This window comes from Hemitrygon akajei, chromosome 28, assembly GCF_048418815.1.
Source record: "Hemitrygon akajei chromosome 28, sHemAka1.3, whole genome shotgun sequence".
Taxonomy (NCBI): Eukaryota; Metazoa; Chordata; class Chondrichthyes; order Myliobatiformes; family Dasyatidae; genus Hemitrygon; species Hemitrygon akajei.
In genome coordinates, this window is record NC_133151.1 from 44,760,075 (window position 1) to 44,779,306 (window position 19,232).

The window sequence follows — 19,232 nt, forward strand, 5'->3', positions numbered from 1 at the left end:
CCAAGACCCTGCTGACTACCCCTGTGGCTCCTCCCACAGACCCCTGTATAAAGGCGACTGTGGCCTGCTGCCCAGCCTCATTTCCCCCAGGATGTAGTGTTGTTCTTTAGTCAATAAAAGCCGATATCTCACTACCCAAGTCTCGGCGTGAGTTATTGATGGTGCATCACTGACACAGGGCCGTGGGGAGAGAGTGGGACAGTGGGATTAGTTTGGGGACTGACACAGGGCTGTGGGGAGAGAGTGGGACAGTGGGATTAGTTTGGGGACAGACACAGGGCTGTGGGGACAGAGTGGGACAGTGGGATTAGTTTGGGGACTGACACAGGGCTGTGGGGAGAGAGTGGGACAGTGGGATTAGTTTGGGGACTGACACAGGACTGTGGGGAGAGAGTGGGACAGTGCGCTTAGTTTGGGGACTGACACAGGACAGTTCGGAGAGAGAGGGACTGTGGGACTAGTTTGGGGATGTGGTGAAATACATATACCTGTCTGGACTGCTCCTGTGGCTCCTCCCACAGACCCCTGTATAAAGGCGACTGAGGCCTGTTGCCCAGCCTCAGACCCCAGGATGTACTGTTGTTCAATCTTCCAGTCAATAAAAGCCGATACCTCGCTTCTTACGTCTCAGAGTGAGTTATTGATGGTGCATCAGGGGACAGACACAGGTCTGTGGGGAGAGAGTGGGGCAGTGGGATTAGTTTGGGGACTGACACAGGACTGTGGTGAAACAGTGGGACAGTGGGATTAGTTTTGGGACTGACACAGGGCTGTGGTGAGAGAGTGGGACAGTGGGATTAGTTTGGGGACTGATACAGGACTGTGGGGAGAGTGGGACAGTGGGATTAGTTTGGGGACTGACACAGCGTTGTGGGGAGAGAGTGGGACAGCGGGATTAGTTTGGGGACTGACACAGGGCTGTGGGGAGAGGGTGGGTCAGTATGATTAGTTTGGGGACTGACACAGGACTGTTCGGAGAGAGTGGGACAGTGGAACTAGTTTGGGAACTGATACAGGACTGTTCGGAGAGAGTGGGACAGTGGGTTTAGTTTGGGGACTGACACAGGGCTGTGGGGAGAGAATGGTACAGTGGGTTTAGTTTGGGGGCTGACACAGGGCTGTGGGGAGAGAATGGGACAGTGGATTTAGTTTGGGGACTGACACAGGGCTGTGGGGAGAGAATGGGACAGTGGGTTTAGTTTGGGGACTAACACAGGGCTGTGGGGAGAGAATGGGACAGTGGGTTTAGTTTGGGGACTGACACAGGGCTGTGGGGAGAGAATGGGACAGTGGGTTTAGTTTGGGGACTGACACAGGGCTGTGGGGAGAGAATGGGACAGTGGGTTTAGTTTGGGGACTGACAGAGGTCTGTGGGGAGAGAGTGGGACAGTGGGATTAGTTTGGGAACTGACACAGGGCTGTGGGGAGAGAGTGGGACAGTGGGATTAGTTTGGGGACTGACACAGGTCTGTGGGGACAGAGTGGGCAGTGGGGTTAGTTTGGGGCTGACACAGGACTGTGGGGAGAGAGTGGGACAGTTGGATTAGTTTGGGGAAAGACACAGGTCTGTGGGACAGAGTGGGACAGTGGGATTAGTTTGGGGACTGACACAGGGCTGTGGGGAGAGAGTGGGACAGTGGGATTAGTTTTGGGATTGACACAGGACTGTGGGGAGAGATTGGGGCAGTGGGATTAGTTTGGGGACTGACACAGGGCCGTGGGGAGAGAGTGGGACAGTGGGATTAGTTTGGGGACTGACCCAGGGCTGTGGGGAGAGTGGGACAGTGGGATTAGTTTGGGGACTGTCACAGCGTTGTGGGGAGAGAGTGGGACAGCGGGATTAGTTTGGGGACTGACACAGGGCTGTGGGGAGAGGGTGGGACAGTATGATTAGTTTGGGGACTGACACAGGACTGTTCGGAGAGAGTGGGACAGTGGGACTAGTTTGGGAACTGAAACAGGACGGTTCGGAGAGAGTGGGACAGTGGGTTTAGGTTGGGGACTGACACAGGGCTGTGGGGAGAGAATGGGACAGTGGGTTTATTTTGGGGACTGACACAGGGCTGTGGGGAGAGATTGGGACAGTGGATTTAGTTTGGGGACTGACACAGGGCTGTGGGGAGAGAATGGGACAGTGGGTTTAGTTTGGGGACTGACACAGGGCTGTGGGGAGAGAATGGGACAGTGGGTTTAGTTTGGGGACTGACACAGGTCTGTGGGGAGAGAGTGGGACAGTGGGATTAGTTTGGGAACTGACACAGGGCTGTGGGGAGAGAGTGGGACAGTGGGATTAGTTTGGGGACTGACACAGGTCTGTGGGGACAGAGTGGGCAGTGGGGTTAGTTTGGTGCTGACACAGGACTGTGGGGAGAGATTGGGACAGTTGGATTAGTTTGGGGAAAGACACAGGTCTGTGGGACAGAGTGGGACAGTGGGATTAGTTTGGCGACTGACACAGGGCTGTGGGGAGAGAGTGGGACAGTGGGATTAGTTTTGGGATTGACACAGGACTGTGGGGAGAGATTGGGGCAGTGGGATTAGTTTGGGGACTGACTGTGGTGAACTAGATATACCTGTCTGACTGCTCCTGTGGCTCCTCCCAAGACCCTGCTGACTACCCCTGTGGCTCCTCCCACAGACCCCTGTATAAAGGCGACTGTGGCCTGCTGCCCAGCCTCATTTCCCCCAGGATGTAGTGTTGTTCTTCAGTCAATAAAAGCCGATATCTCACTACCTAAGTCTCGGCGTGAGTTATTGATGGTGCATCACTGACACAGGGCCGTGGGGAGAGAGTGGGACAGTGGGATTAGTTTGGGGACTGACACAGGGCTGTGGGGAGAGAGTGGGACAGTGGGATTAGTTTGGGGACAGACACAGGGCTGTGGGGACAGAGTGGGACAGTGGGATTAGTTTGGGGACTGACACAGGGCTGTGGGGAGAGAGTGGGACAGTGGGATTAGTTTGGGGACTGACACAGGACTGTGGGGAGAGAGTGGGACAGTGCGCTTAGTTTGGGGACTGACACAGGACAGTTCGGAGAGAGAGGGACTGTGGGACTAGTTTGGGGATGTGGTGAAATACATATACCTGTCTGGACTGCTCCTGTGGCTCCTCCCACAGACCCCTGTATAAAGGCGACTGAGGCCTGTTGCCCAGCCTCAGACCCCAGGATGTACTGTTGTTCAATCTTCCAGTCAATAAAAGCCGATACCTCGCTTCTTACGTCTCAGAGTGAGTTATTGATGGTGCATCAGGGGACAGACACAGGTCTGTGGGGAGAGAGTGGGGCAGTGGGATTAGTTTGGGGACTGACACAGGACTGTGGTGAAACAGTGGGACAGTGGGATTAGTTTTGGGACTGACACAGGGCTGTGGTGAGAGAGTGGGACAGTGGGATTAGTTTGGGGACTGATACAGGACTGTGGGGAGAGTGGGACAGTGGGATTAGTTTGGGGACTGACACAGGGCTGTGGGGAGAGAGTGGGACAGTGGGATTAGTTTTGGGACTGACACAGGTCTGTGGGTTGAGAGTGGGACAGTGGGATTAGTTTGGGGACCGACACAGGACTGTGGGGAGAGAGTGGAACAGTGGGATTAGTTTGGGGACTGACACCGGGCTGTGGGGAGAGAGTGGGACAGTGGGATTAGTTCGGGGACTGACAGGGCAGTGGGGAGAGAGTGGGACAGTGGGACTAGTTGGAGGACTGACACAGGGCTGTGGTGAGAGAGTGGGACAGTGGGATTAGTTTGGGGACTGATACAGGACTGTGGGGAGAGTGGGACAGTGGGATTAGTTTGGGGACTGACACAGCGTTGTGGGGAGAGAGTGGGACAGCGGGATTAGTTTGGGGAATGACACAGGGCTGTGGGGAGAGGGTGGGTCAGTATGATTAGTTTGGGGACTGACACAGGACTGTTCGGAGAGAGTGGGACAGTGGGACTAGTTTGGGAACTGATACAGGACTGTTCGGAGAGAGTGGGACAGTGGGTTTAGTTTGGGGACTGACACAGGGCTGTGGGGAGAGAATGGGACAGTGGGTTTAGTTTGGGGGCTGACACAGGGCTGTGGGGAGAGAATGGGACAGTGGATTTAGTTTGGGGACTGACACAGGGCTGTGGGGAGAGAATGGGACAGTGGGTTTAGTTTGGGGACTAACACAGGGCTGTGGGGAGAGAATGGGACAGTGGGTTTAGTTTGGGGACTGACACAGGGCTGTGGGGAGAGAGTGGGACTGTGGGTTTAGTTTGGGGACTGACACAGGGCTGTGGGGAGAGAGTGGGACAGTGGGATTAGTTTGGGGACTGACACAGGTCTGTGGGGACAGAGTGGGCAGTGGGGTTAGTTTGGGGCTGACACAGGACTGTGGGGAGAGAGTGGGACAGTTGGATTAGTTTGGGGAAAGACACAGGTCTGTGGGACAGAGTGGGGCAGTGGGATTAGTTTGGGGACTGACACAGGGCCGTGGGGAGAGATTGGGACAGTGGGATTAGTTTGGGGACTGACCCAGGGCTGTGGGGAGAGAGTGGGACAGTGGGATTAGTTTAGGGACAGACACAGAGCTGTGGGGAGAGAGTGGGACAGTGGGATTAGTTTGGGGACTGACACAGGGCTGTGGGGAGAGAGTGGGACAGTGGGATTAGTTTGGGGACTAACACAGGACTGTGGGGAGAGAGTGGGACAGTGGGATTAGTTTGGGGACTGACACAGGACTATGGGGAGAGAGTGGGACAGTGCGCTTAGTTTGGGGACTGACACAGGACAGTTCGGAGAGAGAGGGACAGTGGGACTAGTTTGGGGATGTGGTGAACTACATATACCTGTCTGGACTGCTCCTGTGGCTCCTCCCAAAGACCCCTGTATAAAGGCGACTGAGGCCTGTTGCCCAGCCTCAGACCCCAGGATGTAGTGTTGTTCAATCTTCCAGTCAATAAAAGCCGATACCTCGCTTCTTACGTCTCAGAGTGAGTTATTGATGGTGCATCAGGGGACAGACACAGGGCTGTGGGGAGTGAGTGGGACAGTGGGATTAGTGTGGGGACAGACACAGGGCTGTGGGGAGAGAGTGGGACAGTGCGCTTAGTTTGGGGACTGATACAGGACTGTTCGGAGAGAGTGGGACAGTGGGATTATTTTTGGGACTGACACAGGTCTGTGGGTTGAGAGTGGGACAGTGGGATTAGTTTGGGGACTGACACAGGACTGTGGGGAGAGAGTGGGACAGTGCGATTAATTTGGGGAGTGACACGGGGCTGTGTGGAGAGAGTGGGAGAGTGGGATTAGTTTGGGGACTGACACGGCTGTGGGGAGAGAGTGGGACAGTGGGATTAGTTTCGGGACTGACACAGGTCTGTGGGTTGAGAGTGGGACAGTGAGATTAGTTTGGGGACTGACACAGGACTGTGGTGAAACAGTGGGACAGTGGGATTAGTATAGGGACTGACACAGGACTGTGGGGAGAGAGTGGGACAGTGGGATTATTGTGGGGACAGACACAGTGCTGTGTGGAGAGAGTGGGACAGTGGGATTAGTTTGGGGACAGACACAGGTCCGTGGGGATTGAGTGGGACTGTGGGATTAGTTGGGGGACGGACACAGGACTGTGGGTTGGGAGTGGGACAGAGGTATTAGTTTGGGGACGGACACAGGTCTGTGGGGAGAGAGTGGGACAGTTCGATTAGTTTGGGGACTGACACAGGGCTGTGGGGAGAGAATGGGACAGTGGGTTTAGTTTGGGGGCTGACACAGGGCTGTGGGGAGAGAATGGGACAGTGGATTTAGTTTGGTGACTGACACAGGGCTGTGGGGAGAGAGTGGGACAGTAGGATTAGTTTGGGGACAGACACAGGTCCGTCGGGAGTGAGTGGGACTCTGGGATTAGTTTGGGGACTGACACGGGACTGTGGTGAGGGAGTGGGACAGTGGTAGTAGTTTGGGGACTGACACAGGACTGTGGGGAGAGAGTGTGACAGTGGGATTAGTTTGGGGACTGACACTGGTCTGTGGGGACAGAGTGGGCAGTGGGGTTAGTTTGGGGCTGACACAGGACTGTGGGGAGAGAGTGGGACAGTTGGATTAGTTTGGGGAAAGACACAGGTCTGTGGGTCAGAGTGGGACAGTGGGATTAGTTTGGGGACTGACACAGGGCTGTGGGGAGAGAGTGGGACAATGGGATTAGTTTTGGGATTGACACAGGACTGTGGGGAGAGATTGGGGCAGTGGGATTTGTTTGGGGACTGACACAGGGCCGTGGGGAGAGAGTGGGACAGTGGGATTAGTTTGGGGACTGACCCAGGGCTGTGGGGAGAGTGGGACAGTGGGATTAGTTTGAGGACTTTCACAGCGTTGTGGGGAGAGAGTGGGACAGTATGATTAGTTTGGGGACAGACACAGGGCTGTGGGGACAGAGTGGGACAGTGGGATTAGTTTGGGGACTGACACAGGGCTGTGGGGAGAGAGTGGGACAGTGGGATTAGTTTGGGGACTGACACAGGACTGTGGGGAGAGAGTGGGACAGTGCGCTTAGTTTGGGGACTGACACAGGACAGTTCGGAGAGAGAGGGACTGTGGGACTAGTTTGGGGATGTGGTGAAATACATATACCTGTCTGGACTGCTCCTGTGGCTCCTCCCACAGACCCCTGTATAAAGGCGACTGAGGCCTGTTGCCCAGCCTCAGACCCCAGGATGTACTGTTGTTCAATCTTCCAGTCAATAAAAGCCGATACCTCGCTTCTTACGTCTCAGAGTGAGTTATTGATGGTGCATCAGGGGACAGACACAGGTCTGTGGGGAGAGAGTGGGGCAGTGGGATTAGTTTGGGGACTGACACAGGACTGTGGTGAAACAGTGGGACAGTGGGATTAGTTTTGGGACTGACACAGGGCTGTGGTGAGAGAGTGGGACAGTGGGATTAGTTTGGGGACTGATACAGGACTGTGGGGAGAGTGGGACAGTGGGATTAGTTTGGGGACTGACACAGGGCTGTGGGGAGAGAGTGGGACAGTGGGATTAGTTTTGGGACTGACACAGGTCTGTGGGTTGAGAGTGGGACAGTGGGATTAGTTTGGGGACCGACACAGGACTGTGGGGAGAGAGTGGAACAGTGGGATTAGTTTGGGGACTGACACCGGGCTGTGGGGAGAGAGTGGGACAGTGGGATTAGTTCGGGGACTGACAGGGCAGTGGGGAGAGAGTGGGACAGTGGGACTAGTTGGAGGACTGACACAGGGCTGTGGTGAGAGAGTGGGACAGTGGGATTAGTTTGGGGACTGATACAGGACTGTGGGGAGAGTGGGACAGTGGGATTAGTTTGGGGACTGACACAGCGTTGTGGGGAGAGAGTGGGACAGCGGGATTAGTTTGGGGAATGACACAGGGCTGTGGGGAGAGGGTGGGTCAGTATGATTAGTTTGGGGACTGACACAGGACTGTTCGGAGAGAGTGGGACAGTGGGACTAGTTTGGGAACTGATACAGGACTGTTCGGAGAGAGTGGGACAGTGGGTTTAGTTTGGGGACTGACACAGGGCTGTGGGGAGAGAATGGGACAGTGGGTTTAGTTTGGGGGCTGACACAGGGCTGTGGGGAGAGAATGGGACAGTGGATTTAGTTTGGGGACTGACACAGGGCTGTGGGGAGAGAATGGGACAGTGGGTTTAGTTTGGGGACTAACACAGGGCTGTGGGGAGAGAATGGGACAGTGGGTTTAGTTTGGGGACTGACACAGGGCTGTGGGGAGAGAGTGGGACAGTGGGTTTAGTTTGGGGACTGACACAGGGCTGTGGGGAGAGAGTGGGACAGTGGGATTAGTTTGGGGACTGACACAGGTCTGTGGGGACAGAGTGGGCAGTGGGGTTAGTTTGGGGCTGACACAGGACTGTGGGGAGAGAGTGGGACAGTTGGATTAGTTTGGGGAAAGACACAGGTCTGTGGGACAGAGTGGGGCAGTGGGATTAGTTTGGGGACTGACACAGGGCCGTGGGGAGAGATTGGGACAGTGGGATTAGTTTGGGGACTGACCCAGGGCTGTGGGGAGAGAGTGGGACAGTGGGATTAGTTTAGGGACAGACACAGAGCTGTGGGGAGAGAGTGGGACAGTGGGATTAGTTTGGGGACTGACACAGGGCTGTGGGGAGAGAGTGGGACAGTGGGATTAGTTTGGGGACTAACACAGGACTGTGGGGAGAGAGTGGGACAGTGGGATTAGTTTGGGGACTGACACAGGACTATGGGGAGAGAGTGGGACAGTGCGCTTAGTTTGGGGACTGACACAGGACAGTTCGGAGAGAGAGGGACAGTGGGACTAGTTTGGGGATGTGGTGAACTACATATACCTGTCTGGACTGCTCCTGTGGCTCCTCCCAAAGACCCCTGTATAAAGGCGACTGAGGCCTGTTGCCCAGCCTCAGACCCCAGGATGTAGTGTTGTTCAATCTTCCAGTCAATAAAAGCCGATACCTCGCTTCTTACGTCTCAGAGTGAGTTATTGATGGTGCATCAGGGGACAGACACAGGGCTGTGGGGAGAGAGTGGGACAGTGGGATTAGTGTGGGGACAGACACAGGGCTGTGGGGAGAGAGTGGGACAGTGCGCTTAGTTTGGGGACTGATACAGGACTGTTCGGAGAGAGTGGGACAGTGGGATTATTTTTGGGACTGACACAGGTCTGTGGGTTGAGAGTGGGACAGTGGGATTAGTTTGGGGACTGACACAGGACTGTGGGGAGAGAGTGGGACAGTGCGATTAATTTGGGGAGTGACACGGGGCTGTGTGGAGAGAGTGGGAGAGTGGGATTAGTTTGGGGACTGACACGGCTGTGGGGAGAGAGTGGGACAGTGGGATTAGTTTCGGGACTGACACAGGTCTGTGGGTTGAGAGTGGGACAGTGAGATTAGTTTGGGGACTGACACAGGACTGTGGTGAAACAGTGGGACAGTGGGATTAGTATAGGGACTGACACAGGACTGTGGGGAGAGAGTGGGACAGTGGGATTATTGTGGGGACAGACACAGTGCTGTGTGGAGAGAGTGGGACAGTGGGATTAGTTTGGGGACAGACACAGGTCCGTGGGGATTGAGTGGGACTGTGGGATTAGTTGGGGGACGGACACAGGACTGTGGGTTGGGAGTGGGACAGAGGTATTAGTTTGGGGACGGACACAGGTCTGTGGGGAGAGAGTGGGACAGTTCGATTAGTTTGGGGACTGACACAGGGCTGTGGGGAGAGAATGGGACAGTGGGTTTAGTTTGGGGGCTGACACAGGGCTGTGGGGAGAGAATGGGACAGTGGATTTAGTTTGGTGACTGACACAGGGCTGTGGGGAGAGAGTGGGACAGTAGGATTAGTTTGGGGACAGACACAGGTCCGTCGGGAGTGAGTGGGACTCTGGGATTAGTTTGGGGACTGACACGGGACTGTGGTGAGGGAGTGGGACAGTGGTAGTAGTTTGGGGACTGACACAGGACTGTGGGGAGAGAGTGTGACAGTGGGATTAGTTTGGGGACTGACACTGGTCTGTGGGGACAGAGTGGGCAGTGGGGTTAGTTTGGGGCTGACACAGGACTGTGGGGAGAGAGTGGGACAGTTGGATTAGTTTGGGGAAAGACACAGGTCTGTGGGACAGAGTGGGACAGTGGGATTAGTTTGGGGACTGACACAGGGCTGTGGGGAGAGAGTGGGACAATGGGATTAGTTTTGGGATTGACACAGGACTGTGGGGAGAGATTGGGGCAGTGGGATTTGTTTGGGGACTGACACAGGGCCGTGGGGAGAGAGTGGGACAGTGGGATTAGTTTGGGGACTGACCCAGGGCTGTGGGGAGAGTGGGACAGTGGGATTAGTTTGAGGACTTTCACAGCGTTGTGGGGAGAGAGTGGGACAGTATGATTAGTTTGGGGACTGACACAGGACTGTTCGGAGAGAGTGGGACAGTGGGTTTAGTTTTGGGACTGACACAGGTCTGTTCGGAGAGAGTGGGACAGTGGGACTAGCTTGGGGATGTGGTGAACTACATATACCTGTCTGGACTGCTCCTGTGGCTCCTCCCACAGACCCCTGTATAAAGGCGACTGAGGCCTGTTGCCCAGCCTCAGACCCCAGGATGTACTGTTGTTCAATCTTCCAGTCAATAAAAGCCGATACCTCGCTTCTTACGTCTCAGAGTGAGTTATTGATGGTGCATCAGGGGACAGACACAGGTCTGTGGGGAGAGAGTGGGGCAGTGGGATTAGTTTGGGGACTGACACAGGACTGTGGTGAAACAGTGGGACAGTGGGATTAGTTTTGGGACTGACACAGGTCTGTGGGGAGAGAGTGGGACAGTGGGATTAGTTTGGGGACAGACACAGGTCCGTCGGGAGTGAGTGGGACTCTGGGATTAGTTTGGGGACTGACACGGGACTGTGGTGAGGGAGTGGGACAGTGGTAGTAGTTTGGGGACTGACACAGGACTGTGGGGAGAGAGTGTGACAGTGGGATTAGTTTGGGGACTGACACTGGTCTGTGGGGACAGAGTGGGCAGTGGGGTTAGTTTGGGGCTGACACAGGACTGTGGGGAGAGAGTGGGACAGTTGGATTAGTTTGGGGAAAGACACAGGTCTGTGGGACAGAGTGGGACAGTGGGATTAGTTTGGGGACTGACACAGGGCTGTGGGGAGAGAGTGGGACAATGGGATTAGTTTTGGGATTGACACAGGACTGTGGGGAGAGATTGGGGCAGTGGGATTTGTTTGGGGACTGACACAGGGCCGTGGGGAGAGAGTGGGACAGTGGGATTAGTTTGGGGACTGACCCAGGGCTGTGGGGAGAGTGGGACAGTGGGATTAGTTTGAGGACTTTCACAGCGTTGTGGGGAGAGAGTGGGACAGTATGATTAGTTTGGGGACTGACACAGGACTGTTCGGAGAGAGTGGGACAGTGGGTTTAGTTTTGGGACTGACACAGGTCTGTTCGGAGAGAGTGGGACAGTGGGACTAGCTTGGGGATGTGGTGAACTACATATACCTGTCTGGACTGCTCCTGTGGCTCCTCCCACAGACCCCTGTATAAAGGCGACTGAGGCCTGTTGCCCAGCCTCAGACCCCAGGATGTACTGTTGTTCAATCTTCCAGTCAATAAAAGCCGATACCTCGCTTCTTACGTCTCAGAGTGAGTTATTGATGGTGCATCAGGGGACAGACACAGGTCTGTGGGGAGTGAGTGGGACTGTGGGATTAGTGTGGGGACAGACACAGGGCTGTGGGGAGAGAGTGGGACAGTGGGATTAGTTTGGGGACTGACACTGGTCTGTGGGGACAGAGTGGGCAGTGGGGTTAGTTTGGGGCTGACACAGGACTGTGGGGAGAGAGTGGGACAGTTGGATTAGTTTGGGGAAAGACACAGGTCTGTGGGACAGAGTGGGACAGTGGGATTAGTTTGGGGACTGACACAGGGCTGTGGGGAGAGAGTGGGACAATGGGATTAGTTTTGGGATTGACACAGGACTGTGGGGAGAGATTGGGGCAGTGGGATTTGTTTGGGGACTGACACAGGGCCGTGGGGAGAGAGTGGGACAGTGGGATTAGTTTGGGGACTGACCCAGGGCTGTGGGGAGAGTGGGACAGTGGGATTAGTTTGAGGACTTTCACAGCGTTGTGGGGAGAGAGTGGGACAGTATGATTAGTTTGGGGACTGACACAGGACTGTTCGGAGAGAGTGGGACAGTGGGTTTAGTTTTGGGACTGACACAGGTCTGTTCGGAGAGAGTGGGACAGTGGGACTAGCTTGGGGATGTGGTGAACTACATATACCTGTCTGGACTGCTCCTGTGGCTCCTCCCACAGACCCCTGTATAAAGGCGACTGAGGCCTGTTGCCCAGCCTCAGACCCCAGGATGTACTGTTGTTCAATCTTCCAGTCAATAAAAGCCGATACCTCGCTTCTTACGTCTCAGAGTGAGTTATTGATGGTGCATCAGGGGACAGACACAGGTCTGTGGGGAGAGAGTGGGGCAGTGGGATTAGTTTGGGGACTGACACAGGACTGTGGTGAAACAGTGGGACAGTGGGATTAGTTTTGGGACTGACACAGGTCTGTGGGGAGAGAGTGGGACAGTGGGATTAGTTTGGGGACAGACACAGGTCCGTCGGGAGTGAGTGGGACTCTGGGATTAGTTTGGGGACTGACACGGGACTGTGGTGAGGGAGTGGGACAGTGGTAGTAGTTTGGGGACTGACACAGGACTGTGGGGAGAGAGTGTGACAGTGGGATTAGTTTGGGGACTGACACTGGTCTGTGGGGACAGAGTGGGCAGTGGGGTTAGTTTGGGGCTGACACAGGACTGTGGGGAGAGAGTGGGACAGTTGGATTAGTTTGGGGAAAGACACAGGTCTGTGGGACAGAGTGGGACAGTGGGATTAGTTTGGGGACTGACACAGGGCTGTGGGGAGAGAGTGGGACAATGGGATTAGTTTTGGGATTGACACAGGACTGTGGGGAGAGATTGGGGCAGTGGGATTTGTTTGGGGACTGACACAGGGCCGTGGGGAGAGAGTGGGACAGTGGGATTAGTTTGGGGACTGACCCAGGGCTGTGGGGAGAGTGGGACAGTGGGATTAGTTTGAGGACTTTCACAGCGTTGTGGGGAGAGAGTGGGACAGTATGATTAGTTTGGGGACTGACACAGGACTGTTCGGAGAGAGTGGGACAGTGGGTTTAGTTTTGGGACTGACACAGGTCTGTTCGGAGAGAGTGGGACAGTGGGACTAGCTTGGGGATGTGGTGAACTACATATACCTGTCTGGACTGCTCCTGTGGCTCCTCCCACAGACCCCTGTATAAAGGCGACTGAGGCCTGTTGCCCAGCCTCAGACCCCAGGATGTACTGTTGTTCAATCTTCCAGTCAATAAAAGCCGATACCTCGCTTCTTACGTCTCAGAGTGAGTTATTGATGGTGCATCAGGGGACAGACACAGGTCTGTGGGGAGTGAGTGGGACTGTGGGATTAGTGTGGGGACAGACACAGGGCTGTGGGGAGAGAGTGGGACAGTGGGATTAGTTTGGGGACTGACACAGGGCAGTTTTGTGAGAGTGGGACAGTGGTATTAGTTTTGGGACTGACACAGGGTTGTGGGGAGAGAGTGGGACAGTGCGCTTAGTTTGGGGACTGACACAGGACTGTTCGGAGAGAGTGGGACAGTGGGATTAGTTTTGGGACTGACACAGGTCTGTGGGTTGAGAGTGGGACAGTGGGATTAGTTTGGGGACTGACACAGGACTGTGGGGAGAGAGTGGGACAGTGGGATTAATTTGGGGAGTGACACGGGGCTGTGTGGAGAGAGTGGGAGAGTGAGATTAGTTTGGGGACTGACACGGCTGTGGGGAGAGAGTGGGACAGTGGGATTAGTTTGGGGACTAACACAGGACTGTGTGGAGAGAGTGGGACAGTGGGATTAGTTTGGGGACAGACACAGGTCCGTGGGGATTGAGTGGGACTGTGGGATTAGTTTGGGGACGGACACAGGACTGTGGGTTGGGAGTGGGACAGAGGTATTAGTTTGGGGACGGACACAGGTCTGTGGGGAGAGAGTGGGACAGTGGGATTAGTTTGGGGACTGACACAGGGCTGTGGGGAGAGAATGGGACAGTGGGTTTAGTTTGGGGGCTGACACAGGGCTGTGGGGAGAGAATGGGACAGTGGATTTAGTTTGGTGACTGACACAGGGCTGTGGGGAGAGAGTGGGACTGTAGGATTAGTTTGGGGACAGACACAGGTCCGTCGGGAGTGAGTGGGACTCTGGGATTAGTTTGGGGACTGACACGGGACTGCGGTGAGGGAGTGGGACAGTGGTAGTAGTTTGGGGACTGACACAGGACTGTGGGGAGAGAGTGTGACAGTGGGATTAGTTTGGGGACTGACACTGGTCTGTGGGGACAGAGTGGGCAGTGGGGTTAGTTTGGGGCTGACACAGGACTGTGGGGAGAGAGTGGGACAGTTGGATTAGATTGGGGAAAGACACAGGTCTGTGGGACAGAGTGGGACAGTGGGATTAGTTTGGGGACTGACACAGGGCTGTGGGGAGAGAGTGGGACAGTGGGATTAGTTTTGGGATTGACACAGGACTGTGGGGAGAGATTGGGGCAGTGGGATTTGTTTGGGGACTGACACAGGGCCGTGGGGAGAGAGTGGGTCAGTGGGATTAGTTTGGGGACTGACCCAGGGCTGTGGGGAGAGTGGGACAGTGGGATTAGTTTGGGGACTTTCACAGCGTTGTGGGGAGAGAGTGGGACAGTATGATTAGTTTGGGGACTGACACAGGACTGTTCGGAGAGAGTGGGACAGTGGGTTTAGTTTGGGGACTGACACAGGGCTGTGGGGAGAGAATGGGACAGTGGATTTAGTTTGGGGACTGACACAGGGCTGTGGGGAGAGAATGGGACAGTGGGTTTAGTTTGGGGACTCACACAGGGCTGTGGGGAGAGAATGGGACAGTGGGTTTAGTTTGGGGACTGACACAGGTCTGTGGGGAGAGAGTGGGACAGTGGGATTAGTTTGGGAACTGACACAGGGCTGTGGGGAGAGAGTGGGAGAGTGGGATTAGTTTGGGGACTGACACAGGACTGTTCGGAGAGAGTGGGACAGTGGGATTAGTTTTGGGACTGACACAGGTCTGTGGGTTGAGAGTGGGACAGTGGGATTAGTTTGGGGACTGACACAGGTCTGTGGGACAGAGTGGGACAGTGGGATTAGTTTGGGGACTGACACAGGGCTGTGGGGAGAGAGTGGGACAGTGGGATTAGTTTTGGGATTGACACAGGACTGTGGGGAGAGATTGGGGCAGTGGGATTAGTTTGGGGACTGACTGCGGTGAACTAGATATACCTGTCTGACTGCTCCTGTGGCTCCTCCCAAGACCCTGCTGACTACCCCTGTGGCTCCTCCCACAGACCCCTGTATAAAGGCGACTGTGGCCTGCTGCTCTCCCTCATTTTCCCCAGGATGTAGTGTTGTTCTTCAGTCAATAAAAGCCGATATCTCACTACCCAAGTCTCGGCGTGAGTTATTGATGGTGCATCACTGACACAGGGCCGTGGGGAGAGAGTGGGACAGTGGGATTAGTTTGGTGACTGACACAGGACTGTGGTGAGAGAGTGGGACAGTGGGATTAGTTTGGGGACTGACACAGGGCCGTGGGGAGAGAGTGGGACAGTGGGATTAGTTTGGGGACTGACACAGGGCGGTGGGGAGAGAGTGGGACAGTGGGATTAGTTTGGGGACAGACACAGGGCTGTGGGGAGAGAGTGGGACAGTGGGATTTGTTTGGGGACAGACACAGGGCTGTGGGGACAGAGTGGGACAGTGGGATTAGTTTGGGGACTGACACAGGACTGTGGGGAGAGAGTGGGACAGTGCGCTTAGTTTGGGGACTGACACAGGACAGTTCGGAGAGAGAGGGACAGTGGGACTAGTTTGGGGATGTGGTGAAATACATATACCTGTCTGGACTGCTCCTGTGGCTCCTCCCACAGACCCCTGTATAAAGGCGACTGAGGCCTGTTGCCCAGCCTCAGACCCCAGGATGTAGTGTTGTTCAATCTTCCAGTCAATAAAAGCCGATACCTCGCTTCTTACGTCTCAGAGTGAGTTATTGATGGTGCATCAGGGGACAGACACAGGGCTGTGGGGAGTGAGTGGGACAGTGGGATTAGTGTGGGGACAGACACAGGGCTGTGGGGAGAGAGTGGGACAGTGGGATTAGTTTGGGGACTGACACAGGGCAGTTTTGAGAGGGTGGAACAGTGGTATTAGTTTTGGGACTGACACAGGGTTGTGGGGAGAGAGTGGGACAGTGGGATTAGTTTTGGGACTGACACAGGTCTGTGGGTTGAGAGTGGGACAGTGGGATTAGTTTGGGGACCGACACAGGACTGTGGGGAGAGAGTGGAACAGTGGGATTAGTTTGGGGACTGACAGGGCAGTGGGGAGAGAGTGGGACAGTGGGACTAGTTGGAGGACTGACACAGGGCTGTGGTGAGAGAGTGGGACAGTGGGATTAGTTTGGGGACTGATACAGGACTGTGGGGAGAGTGGGACAGTGGGATTAGTTTGGGGACTGACACAGTGTTGTGGGGAGAGAGTGGGACAGCGGGATTAGTTTGGGGACTGACACAGGGCTGTGGGGAGAGGGTGGGTCAGTATGATTAGTTTGGGGACTGACACAGGACTGTTCGGAGAGAGTGGGACAGTGGGACTAGTTTGGGAACTGATACAGGACTGTTCGGAGAGAGTGGGACAGTGGGTTTAGTTTGGGGACTGACACAGGGCTGTGGGGAGAGAATGGGACAGTGGGTTTAGTTTGGGGGCTGACACAGGGCTGTGGGGAGAGAATGGGACAGTGGGTTTAGTTTGGGGACTAACACAGGGCTGTGGGGAGAGAATGGGACAGTGGGTTTAGTTTGGGGACTGACACAGGGCTGTGGGGAGAGAATGGGACAGTGGGTTTAGTTTGGGGACTGACACAGGGCTGTGGGGAGAGAATGGGACAGTGGGATTAGTTTGGGGACTGACACAGGGCTGTGGTGAGAGAGTGGGACAGTGGGTTTAGTTTGGGGACTGACACAGGTCTGTGGGGAGAGAGTGGGACAGTGGGATTAGTTTGGGAACTGACACAGGGCTGTGGGGAGAGAGTGGGACAGTGGGATTAGTTTGGGGACTGACACAGGTCTGTGGGGACAGAGTGTGCAGTGGGGTTAGTTTGGGGCTGACACAGGACTGTGGGGAGAGAGTGGGACAGTTGGATTCGTTTGGGGAAAGACACAGGTCTGTGGGACAGAGTGGGGCAGTGGGATTAGTTTGGGGACTGACACAGGGCCGTGGGGAGAGAGTGGGACAGTGGGATTAGTTTGGGGACTGACCCAGGGCTGTGGGGAGAGAGTGGGACAGTGGTATTAGTTTAGGGACAGACACTGGGCTGTGGGGAGAGAGTGGGACAGTGGGATTAGTTTGGGGACTGACACAGGGCTGTGGGGAGAGAGTGGGACAGTGGGATTAGTTTGGGGACTGACACAGGACTATGGGGAGAGAGTGGGACAGTGCGCTTAGTTTGGGGACTGACACAGGACAGTTCGGAGAGAGAGGGACAGTGGGACTAGTTTGGGGATGTGGTGAACTACATATACCTGTCTGGACTGCTCCTGTGGCTCCTCCCAAAGACCCCTGTATAAAGGCGACTGAGGCCTGTTGCCCAGCCTCAGACCCCAGGATGTAGTGTTGTTCAATCTTCCAGTCAATAAAAGCCGATACCTCGCTTCTTACGTCTCAGAGTGAGTTATTGATGGTGCATCAGGGGACAGACACAGGGCTGTGGGGAGTGAGTGGGACAGTGGGATTAGTTTGGGGACTGACACAGGGCAGTTTTGAGAGAGTGGGACAGTGGGATTAGTGTGGGGACAGACACAGGGCTGTGGGGAGAGAGTGGGACAGTGCGCTTAGTTTGGGGACTGACACAGGACTGTTCGGAGAGAGTGGGACAGTGGGATTAGTTTTGGGACTGACACAGGTCTGTGGGTTGAGAGTGGGACAGTGGGATTTGTTTGGGGACTGACACAGGACTGTGGGGAGAGAGTGGGACAGTGCGATTAATTTGGGGAGTGACACGGGGCTGTGTGGAGAGAGTGGGAGAGTGGGATTAGTTTGGGGACTGACACGGCTGTGGGGAGAGAGTGGGACAGTGGGATTAGTTTCGGGACTGACACAGGTCTGTGGGTTGAGAGTGGGACAGTGGGATTAGTTTGGGGACTGACACAGGACTGTGGTGAAACAGTGGGACAGTGGGATTAGTTTAGGGACTGACACAGGACTGTGGGGAGAGAGTGGGACAGTGGGATTTGTTTATGGACTGATACAGTGCTGTGGTGAGACAGTGGGACTGTGGGATTAGTTTAGGGACTGATACAGGGCTGTGGGGAGACAGTGGGACAGTGGGATTAGTTTGGGGACTGACACAGGACTGTGTGGAGAGAGTGGGACAGTGGGATTAGTTTGGGGACTGACACAGGACTGTGGTGAGAGAGTGGGACAGTGGGATTAGTTTGGGGACTGACACAGGTCTGTGGGGAGAGAGTGGGACACTGGGATTCGTTCGGGGACTGACAGGGCAGTGGGGAGAGAGTGGGACAGTGGGACTAGTTGGAGGACTGACACAGGGCTGTGGTGAGAGAGTGGGACAGTGGGATTAGTTTGGGGACTGATACAGGGCTGTGGGGAGAGTGGGACAGTGGGATTAGTTTGGGGACTGACACAGCGTTGTGGGGAGAGAGTGGGACAGCGGGATTAGTTTGGGGACTGACACAGGGCTGTGGGGAGAGGGTGGGACAGTATGATTAGATTGGGGACTGACACAGGACTGTTCGGAGAGAGTGGGACAGTGGGACTAGTTTGGGAACTGATACAGGACTGTTCGGAGAGAGTGGGACAGTGGGACTAGTTTGGGGACAGACACAGGACTGTGGGGAGAGAGTGGGACAGCGGGATTAGTTCAGGGACTGACACAAGGTTGTGGGGAGAGAGTGGGACAGTGGGATTAGTTTGGGGACTGACACAGCGTTGTGGGGAGAGAGTGGGACAGCGGGATTAGTTTGGCGACTGACACAGGGCTGTGGGGAGTGGGTGGGACAGTGGGATTAGTTTGGGGACTGACACAGGACTGTTCGGAGAGAGTGGGACAGTGGGACTAGTTTGGGAACTGATACAGGACTGTTCGGAGAGAGTGTGACAGTGGGACTTCTTTGGGGACAGACACACGGCTGTGGGGAGAGAGTGGGACATCGGGATTAGTTATGGCGACTGACACAGGGCTGTGGGGAGACCGTGGGACAGTGGGATTAGTTTCGGGATTTACACAGGAATGTGGGGACAGAGTGGGACAGTGGGATTAGTTTGGGGACTAACACAGGGCTGTGTGGAGAGAGTGGGACAGTAGGATTAGTTTGGGGACAGACACAGGTCCGTGGGGATTGAGTGGGACTGTGGGATTAGTTTGGGGACGGACACAGGACTGTGGGTTGGGAGTGGGACAGTGGTATTAGTTTGGGGACGGACACAGGTCTGTGGGGAGATAGTGGGGCAGTGGGATTAGTTTGGGGACTGACACTGGGCTGTGGGGAGTGGGTGGGACAGTGGGATTAGTTTGGGGACTGACACAGGGCTATGGGGAGTGAGTGGGACAGTGGGATTAGTTTGGGGACTGACACAGGGC